The sequence below is a fragment of the Limanda limanda genome, chromosome 12 (genome assembly GCF_963576545.1).
Source record: "Limanda limanda chromosome 12, fLimLim1.1, whole genome shotgun sequence".
NCBI classification, from domain to species: domain Eukaryota; kingdom Metazoa; phylum Chordata; class Actinopteri; order Pleuronectiformes; family Pleuronectidae; genus Limanda; species Limanda limanda.
In genome coordinates, this window is record NC_083647.1 from 2,385,113 (window position 1) to 2,396,068 (window position 10,956).

Sequence of the window (10,956 nt, forward strand, 5' to 3'; positions counted from 1 at the left end):
AACCGCACCCAGGGGTTCAGTATATGTCACTTACAGACTTTGTTTCCCTTAACACCACCAATGGACAGATATTTAAACTCAAATTTTAGATTGTTATGAAATGTGGTGATTAGTTGTGATCCCCAGGGGATGAACACTATATAAATCAAACTCTTATTCCACACTGGCATACTTTACATGTTTAGTTCCAACATCATATCGGTTCCAAGAAAAATGAAATCCATTGTGTGTTTTTGCTCTGTTCTATTTCATACTTGGAGTTTAAGTTATTCTTTTTTGTTTTAATTTTTCATGAACATTGCAAAAAGGGTGTTGAAGATGAAACAAATGCATGTAATGTACTCAGGCATACTGCATTTTACCATCTTGTAGTAAAGGAACAAAAACAATATGACAACTGAGAAGCATTTTGTCATTTTCTAACATAGGACCTGTGTTCATATAGTTGTTTCTTTCACTCCACCACTCTCTTGTTATAATTTGCAGTTTTCAAATGAAAGAGAAAGATAAGTTTGAAGGAAAAAAATGGGCAAAGTTCTGGAGCATGCACCTGGGACTCCCAGAAGGTGTTAAAACACCAGGAGCCCTCTCCTGCCAAGCAGAGCAGGGATCATATTAGGCTAGCAGGTGCAACCTTCACATTAAAGAGAGACCAAGGCCTTCCTAATAAATGCCTTTATGACTGCATCTGTTTTCAAGTCATGTGGTGGTAACGAACAGTGAGAGGGAGGAATGCTTTATGGGGTAGCAAACACAGGGGGGATTTCTACTAACTCCATGTACAAGTGGTATAAACAGACTATAAAGACTATAGAAAAAAACACTACCTCTTAAAGTTGGATGAGGCCAAATATTCTGTGACTCGTTCAGTGCTCTAGGGCAGGATGAATGTAGAGTTGGAGCTTACAAAGCTTTGACCCGTGATGGATTGTTCTGCACATCCAGATGTGAAACTTCAGAGCTGACTAACTATAACCAAATAAGACTCTTCACTCTCTCCCACTATTCAGAGTAAATTTATAAGAAGGCATTGTTTTGATGAAATTACCACATACTTCTAACCTAAATAGTTACTTTCTTGGAGGAATTAGGCGTCCTCCTCTCGAAAATCCCAGAAAATGCCCCTCCACTTGTCCTTCTGGGGACTTCAACATCCAGACAGAGAAGTCATCTGACCTACTACTTGTACTGTCTTCCTTTGCTCTCTCAATTCAGTCCGTCCCCTCCTACTTAAAAAGCTGGTAACCACCTTGACCTTATTTTCACCAGAAACTGCCCTACATCTAACCTCACTGTAACCACAATTCACGTCTCTGACCAATTCTTTATCTCTTACGGTCTTACTCTCTCCCAATCTGACAACCCTATCACATCAACCACTGCATGAAAAGAAGCGTTTGTGTCAATCTGTGTCGCAGGAAAGTGTTGGCACATCCTTCGGTTAACGACTTTCACACGTATCTGCAGGCAGCAAAGGAAACGCTCAAGTTTCGTGCAGTTGTCAAGCCTGAGAGCTGTTGTGAGGTGACCCCCCTGCTCCAACGCCTAGAGGACGCTTTCACATGCAAATGACAATGCTCTGAGCTTCGCAAATGCAAATCAGTTTCCCTGAGAGCAGATAACACCTTTTTGTAAGAGGCACCAAACAAACTATCTGGCTAAGTAAACCAGGCTTAAAATAAATATTAAACCTGAAATTTTAAATTGTTCTTAAGTAAGTAAGTGTGCTATAATGAATTATATTGTATACCATGAACAAAGGTCAATGCAGTCAAAAGAAATTAAACAATGCACTTTATTTCAAATTTTGATTGTCATCCAAAACAATCCTAAATCTCAACAACTGTACAGAGTGGCATGATTACAGTCACTTTTTCAATTGTGCTGGTTAAATGCACAGAGGAAGTGTTAACCACACCTCTACCAGCAAAGAAATGATGCTGGGTATGATCATCTGTGTCCTGTAAGCTCCAAACTTCTACTGGCTTTCCATAAAAATATCTGTCCTCCCAAAATACTGGCATCAAATTCACATGTCAATGGCAAACTAAGCTGTTTTCCATGAATTATAAATGCTACCTTTTCACCACTACTTTCAAAATTGCTATGAAACATTCATTGATTTAATGATTTATTTTTTCAGTGTAATATTTAATCCCCCATGGACTGCACAGTGACAAAACACAGCAGCCGGCTGTTTGGCTACAAGAAACATCTCCACTCAGTTTGATTATTATTTTAAATATAAAGAAGACACAATATAGAGCTGAAATTCCTTCATAATTTGAACTTCAATTGTCTAATTGTTGTTATTAAACTTTCTCAGTATTCCATTAAAACAGTCAACACTTTTATCCAAAGCGACTTACAATAAGTGCATTCAACTATAAGGTTACGAACACAGAACAGCGTGAATCATGTGTGTAAATTTACTAAACACAAGAAAAATAAACTGGGCCTCAGTCACATACTCATCCCATATGAAGTAACCGCTGCTTTAATATATGGAAACTGTGAAAACCTCACGTCACCCGCTCGCGTCATCAGCTGACTGGCTCGTCCAATGAGATGTGTTGGAAGCAGAGCCCGGTGTGGACGAGTCGAGGCGGAGAGAAGACGGATGCACAGTCCCTGAGTTAAGGTGAGAGCTAAACTAGACGGAGCCGCCATGCTAACTACTAAGCTAACTGGTACATCTGAAAGCATATCCGCCACTTTGGGATAGCGAGAAAGTTGCTAAAATACGAATACAGCATCGAGTGCTGGAGCAGATCTAGTGCATGTGTAAATATGTATGAATTACTTAGATGTAACAGTTTGTTCTCGTTAAGTTTTTTCATCAACGTGACTTTTTTCTCTTATGTTTTCACAGCCTCAGCCCCCCCCCCACACATACACAAACAAAGAGGCGTTAGGCTGAGACGCTGAAAGTCCGGATTTAAAGTGCAGAAAATTAAGCCATTGAATGTAAGTAACTGTTTATGAATTGTTTTGGGTGTTTTTTTGTTGTGGATCTTCCAACGGTGATGCAGCGCGGCTACTTCCGTTTATTAATAATAAACTCATGTTACTCGTGTTGTTTTCCAGCTGCCTGTTCATGACGTAGTAAGACACACTATGAGCCAGTATGATCCGACCAGACCTTACATCAGCATTGAGGAGTTGTCGGAGAAGAAAGAGGGTAAGGTTATATCCATTAAATAATTTTCCAGTTACATGTAAAGGTGTATTTTGTCATTGAACTGTGCTAATTTTACTGAATGTGTTTACAGATGATTGAAGCGGGACAGATGACATGGATCCATCCTTCCACAGCCAGGAGCGCACCGACCTGTGTCCCACACTTCATATAAGACTGGAAGCTGAACTGGATCTCACAGCTACACACCACAGACGTCTACACACTGGAGAAGATTCAGACAGAGTCCCACAAAGAAGTCATGACCCAGAGGCTGCAGAGAAACATTTCAAGCCTCACCTGAGTTTTTGTACAATATTTTTGCTGTATGTAAATAAAGCTTTGACTCCACATATACCTTGTTCACATTTGTTCCCTGTACAATATGTTCACCTATAACATCAAGCATCACATGAATGTTTAGTTTTAATTAACTGCAGTGCTTTTGGTAAAGGCTTACTAATAAATAATAATAAATATTAATATATACATTTTTATTATTAATATTGTGTGGGAGGGGCCTACCCCACGTGCGGAATGCTGTGACCCCACGTGTGCACTGCAATGACCCATAGGGTGACCAATAGCAACACTTCTACCATCCAATCACGAGTGACATTTAGTTTCAAGGGTCTGTGGTTTCCTCCAATGGTGAGTAGAGAGAGGTTCTAGCCAGCGGCTGGACTCCGATTCATATGCTAATTAGATCACACGTCGCGATCGGTCCGCGCGGCGGAGCGAGCCCCCCTGCGGCTCTCTCCTTTGTTCTCCATATCGATCGCCGATTAACTCAGCCGATTAACTCAGCTTATTGCCACTGGCGAACGCCGAGGTAACATCATGGAAACAGTAGGTTACAGCAGGGGATTAGGCCTGTCCGAAGAGGTTTCCTGTGACAATAACACTGCTTTTCGTCTAGTGAACAGACTCTGTACCTGTATGTCCCGACATTTGCTCCCTCTCTCCCTCCTCTCTGGCCTCTTCTGTTTTATCAGCCCTCCCTCTATCTAGTCCATGACAGGTCCCCAAGTCCTCCCCAGCTCACCGTAGGTGTCTCGGTAAAAACCGACAGAGCCACTATGCGAGCATCAGAGAGGAAATGGCGAAAATCTAAACACCCTGAAGACCTAATAACTAGAGATGAGCCGGATACTAGGCTGAAACGAGTATCAGGTACGGATAAAGCACTTTTGCCGAGTACGATTATTATTATATGAGTAATCGGAGTCATTATCTGTGCTCGGACTGAATGAAAATCCTCACACAGCGTCACAGCGCTCCTCCCATTCACACACGGCTCTGCTCACTCACTCACAGAACAGCTCTCTGTCTCTCAGTCACTCAGGTTCACTGCGCATCGGGACTGTTCCATAGGCTCAGTCAAGGAAGCAGAAATGATTCGTTCATTTCCCGACTGGGTCTTCGGGTACGAGTCTTTGGAAACATTTTCACGAGACCTGCATTGGCTCAGTAGAGGAGCGCTGGAGATGCGAGGGACGTTCACTGTCTCCCGGAGAAATTAACACTCTGTGTTTTTAGTTTAGAAAGACGTGAATTATATTTGTTCACAAGTCATAATGACTGGTTTTGTTATTTTCACTTTACATTTACTTTACAGTAAAGTAAACCTCTATTAAATACAGTACAACATGACAGTTTGTATGGTTTGAAATTGTCATTTATTACCACACTGGCATTTAATTATCACGGCAAACAATTACACTGCACTAAACTTTAAGTGTTAATGTAAAGTGAAAATAACAAAACCAGTCTGTATGACTTGTGAACGAATATAATTCACGTCTTTATATACTAAAAACACAGAGTGTTCATTTCTCCGGGAGACAGTGAACGTCCCTCGCATCTCACTCACACACACACACACACACCTGGTGTGGAAATAAATTAAAAAAAAATAAAAATAAAAAAATCATAAAAAAATTTCAAAGTTAAAAAAGAAAGTTATGTTGAACCAGCCTACTTCCGGGTTAAATCACACCCACTTCCTGGTTAGGCCCCGCCCACTCCGAGTACGGATACGGATAATTCATATGGTTAACAGATACAGATAATGCTGTACTTGCTCATCCCTACTAATAACTTATCAAATATCTTCTCTCTTTGTTCCCTGCCTCTATTTCTGCAGCCAAAAGCTCTTTTTAACTAACTAAAATACAATTCTAATTTAACAACCACCAACACATCTTCTCAATCTTTTTCAACCTCCTTGACCCTAACTACAAATCTGTATCTCTTCTTCCTTTCCTCTCCAAAGCACTCAAGCATGCTGTCCTTAACCAACTATCTTCATATCTTCACCAGAATAACCTTCTTGATCCTCACCATCTGGTTTCAAGGCAGGCCAATCAACTGAGACTGCCCTCCTTGTTGTCTCGGAGCAACTTCACACTGCTAGAGCAGTATCTCTGTCCTCTGTCCTCATCCTTCTACACCTTTCTGCACCAGATCCTTATTTCCTCCCTTTCATGATCTTGTTGTTTCCGGCTCTGCTCTCTCCCTGCTCTCATCCTACCTCAACATCTGCACTTACCTTACTGTAACTTGGAGAGGATCTGTGTCCGAACCTTTTCCTCTCACAACTGGGGTCCCTCAAGGTTCCGTCCTGGGTCCCCTCCTCTTCTCTTTGTACACCAAGCCTATCGGCTCTGTCATTCACTCACATGGCTTTTCCTACCACAGCTACTTAAATGACACCCAACTGGATGGTAAGACGAGCTCCCAGGACAGCAGAAAGTCTACACATCTGAAGATGATGTCGAATAAACCACTGTCAACTATTGTGTTTATATAAAAAATGAATAAATAATAAATTATTTGCACTTACATGTAGCAGTTTGTAGATGGTCTTTTTTGAAGCAAATTGTACTTACATGATTATTGCTGTTCTGGGTTTGTACCCTCATGGTTGATGCACTTTTTGTGTGTTGCTTTGGATGAAAGTGTCAGCTAAATGAAATGTAATGTAAAAAATGATCACTTCCTTGCCTAAAAAATGTAAAACTGAATTAACGGTTAGATACAAAAGCATCATGGACACATAAGTAAATGTAATGACAGATGTGGTATACCTATTTATGCGGTTTGCTATTTGTTGGAATTGGATTTGGAGTGTGTTCTCCACAAAATCTATAATATTTTTTGGTTTTCACACTTGTATGTGTGTTGTCCTTGTGGGGCAGCTATTGTTTAAATCAGCTTTTTTCATATATTTTTATGTGACAGCCTTGTTGGGGATATAATTAAGTTACCAGAACCAAATACTGTTATAATTACAAAGACAAGCATTTTATTTTTGTTGTAAAACAACCTAATAAGTGACATCATGGATAATTCCTCACTTGCTGGATAACTAACTCCATGGTGAACACGTGGTTTGTCTACTCGAACCCTGTGTTTTTTGTCTATAGCATTGACATAGCAGTGAGGTGACTCAGTGTGTGAAACGTTTCTTTGTCTGAGGTCATGGTCTAACTTCACTGAAGGTCTCGGCTTGTGGTCCTGCTGCTGTTTGTATTCAAGAAGGGATTTTATGGTATCACACCTGTTTGTTTGCTCAAGCTATGACTCATTTGCCTCTGTGTTGTATTGTTATAGAATGTTGTTGGCCATCTTGTTCTAATTTGTTGTGTGTAATGATAAACCATGGAACAACAATGCAGTCATGTCGGAGCTTCTCACCATATGGACTTGGTGGTTTATTGCCTTAATCTATAAAAAATTTAAGAGAAAACTCTGATGCTCTCAATTAATGGTAAAAAAACCTAGAAAAAGTCAGGGTACAGTATTTGCAATGTAATCTAGCTCTTTAAAGATATCTATAATTTATTTCAACTTGATAAAATATATACAAAACTTTACCTATGCCAATAGCCCTTGTAGTGCTGATGGCATGGCCCAGTGCCTGCTGGGTGGATTGGACTGTGTTCATTGCCAGTTCTGATTTCCACTGTGATGTCTGTTAATGGACGTGTACAAAACTGTTTTATCAACATGTGGTGCTGAAGGTGAGTATACCGCACCATGTGTGAGAATGGTTTCAAATACTGAATTGAAGAAATTTCATATATGCATGTTGGGGGTGAAGTCCTGAGATCTGACCTCCAAACAAAGGGGAGCAAGAAAACTGCGGCCTGTTGGCCACCCCGAAACCAGTCCGACCGGTTTCTGCTTTGCATCCACACATTCTTCAGACAGCCTGGAGCCTCGCCCAGCAGGGGGGCATTTCCTGTGTCCTTCAGGGACCCCCACTGGGACTCTAAAACGCCCACTGAGGTTGAATCCCCGCCCACTAAGGTCGGGACCCTGACATTCTCATTGGCTGAGAGCCAACTGAGGCCCATTACCACTTCCTGAAGAGGCTGGACCTTTCAGGTAGAACAAAACCCCTTAACCCACAGAAATCTCTCTCTTTCCACTCTGCTCAAGTTGTGAACAGACCTTCCGAGGCCGACCACACGACTCAGTAACTAAGGAGGCGATTAGACGTTTGTTTAATATCATTTTATTTGAAGTCGTTTCATTTCTTCTTTTATCTCAGTCAAAGTTTTATTTTGATAGGAATTTTTTGCTGTTTTAACTTGAAAGACCGAAACAGGAAATGCACCCGCTGGACGGACTCTGACACTTCCATAGACTTTTTCTTTTTCAACGATCTACAAACGGCTTCCACAAAGCCGTTCCCTGCAGAAGCGCGACGTTCATCCCGCTGAGGAGTATGAGACAATCCACTCCGTTCCTGTAAAACAGCACAATCTCCGCTGTTACAGAAGAAAGACGAAGTTTCATTCCGTCAAGAAGCACGAGGAATTCGCTCCCTTTTCCGGTCCAGCGGCGAGCTCCGGAGCTCCGCTTGAGAGAGACCACGTGATTCACTGGCCCCCGGCACATTCGCGCCGAGGCGCAGGCACACCGCGAGGGTTGTACAGTAAGAGACTTGATTGTCTGGGCAGATACGTAGCGTATTGTTTAATATTTGAGTGTATTTGTTTGCGGGACCTCCGTGTCTCATTGTTTAGCCACGACGATCCGGCTACTTCCGGTTCATTTCCGGGTTATTTGTGTTAGTGTGTGAGCGCCGCGAGCAGCACCTCCGGCCACGCTGTTTACGTCCGTGTTAGTCTGCAGTGAGTTTACCGATCAAAACCTCAGCCCACAACGTCCGCTTGGGGCTAAGTGGTTAAATCACTGTTAACTTATCTCCGGCGTGTTTTAAGAGCTTCTTTGAACTCTCCTTGCATGTTTTCTCTCTTTCTTCGTTCCTCTCTCTCTCTTCTCCTGAACCGGTTTACACAAACGCTCCGATCTGTATATACAGTTCATGTCACATAGTTAAATCTATATTTAGAGGGCCTGAACGAATCTTGCCACCATTTTGAAGCCAAAGCTAAGCTAGAACAAAGAACCCTTTTGTTCTACCTCCTCCTTTGTGTCTCACACGTGGTCCGGCGGCCATAGGAGATTATTCATCTCTAGACCCGCCCTCCATTCTGGCTCCAAATTCATAAACGAATCCGCCATCTTGTTTTGTAGTCACCACCACTTTGAGAGTTTTTAGGCCTAATGACTCCTTGAGTCATTGTCTGCCTCCATCTTAGATGTGACGTCACCACGTGACTATGTCATCGCCACGCCCCCTTTTCTCTCTCTCTCTCTCACACACACACAGACACACTGATAGACACATATACAGATACACATAGATGGACCATAGGTTACATGTGTTTCTAAATTGTGATAATTGCTGCTGCTGTTGTGATCTTTGAAATATTGGAGTTTGTTAAGATGATGAATCATTAAATAACACTAACTTTATTTCACATACACACACAGACACACACACAGACACTTTGACACAGACACACACACACAGAGACAGACATACATAGGTAGACCGCAGGTATTTCCCCTTTTTAATAAATGCTTTTCTAATTAAAGCATCTGTAGTCTGTGATTATTTGTGCATATGTGTGTGAATACAGCTGGATTATGATAGCCTGTGCTCGAACTCGAAAACCCTTTATTGTTTAATGAATAATCATTAATATTAATGTAGCACTTGTAGTCTGGGCTAGTGTTAGAAAAAGTAATAGATATCTTCCTAGGTTCGTAGGAGAGGTAAGCTTATTTCACAGAACAAGTTGAACAATTGACCAGTCTATTGTCTACAAACAGTCACAGAACAATCACAATATAAACAGTATTAAACAGTATAAAATAGAAACAACAGTAAATATTATATAAATCTTGAAAATGATTCAGTCCTTTCGGTGTGCATATGTACAGTTCCCCGGATATCGTATGTACAGTCCTTGAATTGTGTGTGTGCGTGAAGGTGCAACGGTTCTGTTCTGGTCCGGGTCTTTATGTCTCTTTACTCAGTTCTACCTGTCTACCTGATGGCAGGACTGGAGTATGATGTCTTCGATACACGAAGCAGGTTCGATCTGGATTAAACGGTTGGCCACACCGCATCCACGATCAGGGACAAGCTCGCCATCTCATCATTCGGGTTCAGGTTCTTCTGATGTAAATAAAAAACCAATCTACACACAGTGCTGAATAATCAGTTTCTGTTTTCTTATTCTATTTCTAACATGAGGTCTCATTCACTTCTTTTCTATGTGTAACCATTATCTGGGTGCACTCAGATTACATTGAGATGATAAAATAACATCACAGTAACCATTAATATAACTTCACTTTCAATGTTCTTCACTAAATAATATACAAATCAAAACAATAAAGTATTGCACATCGCTAAACAAAAGGCTTATCTGTTTTACAAATTCTTTTTCATTAATATGTTATATGATAACATCATTACAATACCAGGTCACTATACTTAAAACTAAACATGACAATAATTCACAGTATAACTTGAACTTCATTCAGATATGCTATGGCTGTTCAAATGCTATGCACTTGCATATTAAACCATATGTTTTTGCTATTTAACATAAGCTGCGTGGCTGAACCTTAAACACTAGTGCGACACATCCTATATAGCATTCTAAATCATAACTCTGACTAGCCGTGCCAGTCATTCAAGGATTAACATTCACTCTTTACATATATAAGATTAAACATGGTGTTAACTATTTTAACAGGCTGCCTAAAGTTCGTTTGAACACTAATAATCAATATATCATTACTCCGATTGGTTTTAGGGATGTAATCTTTCAAATAGCATCTTAGCATCAGTATAAGTTCTTTCCCAGGTTCACTAGCATGATGCTAATAGTCCGCTAGCATGATGCTTACAATGGCTAAGTGTGCTCACTCACCGGAGTTTTCAGTAGTAGATAACTATGTATTCACTTCGGTTGACACTCTCAAGTTGGACGTCTAGTTGGGAAATAACCTTATTAGTATGATTACATTTAGACTATGGTAATATTTTCGAGTGTTTTAATGTTATTTCCTACCGAAATCCGGGAGCTTTTCTCTCTAGGTATCATTAGGAGAATCTCAGGAGAAAAAGGGCTTCTTCTTCGTGGGGAGTTCCCTTGAACGCAACGCATAATGCGCCCCCTTCTGGTGGGGGGGTTTTACTACTCCTTATATTGGTAGCCTGAATTTCATGAGGGATACATTAACTATTGAGATTATTAATTCAACAAATATCATATGAGACTGATATTTTTATAGATTGATTGTTGGTCCCTGTAACCAGGGTGGTGCCCCTCTACGATAAGTTATGGCCTTATCATTTTTAATTATTTTTAATAAATAATCTTTTATTATTTTAATAATCATAT

At 40.7% G+C, this 10,956-nt stretch overlaps 1 long non-coding RNA gene across 1 annotated transcript; it reads right to left on the bottom strand.

Annotated features, from left to right (window-relative positions):
* Positions 1 to 9,039: 9,039 nt before the first annotated feature.
* Positions 9,040 to 10,669, bottom strand: LOC133015988 (uncharacterized). The gene is made up of 3 exons (XR_009681545.1): positions 10,624 to 10,669; positions 10,483 to 10,543; positions 9,040 to 9,741 (listed from the first exon to the last, which is right to left on the bottom strand). It is a non-coding gene; the product is annotated as an uncharacterized LOC133015988 (long non-coding RNA).
* Positions 10,670 to 10,956: the final 287 nt, after the last annotated feature.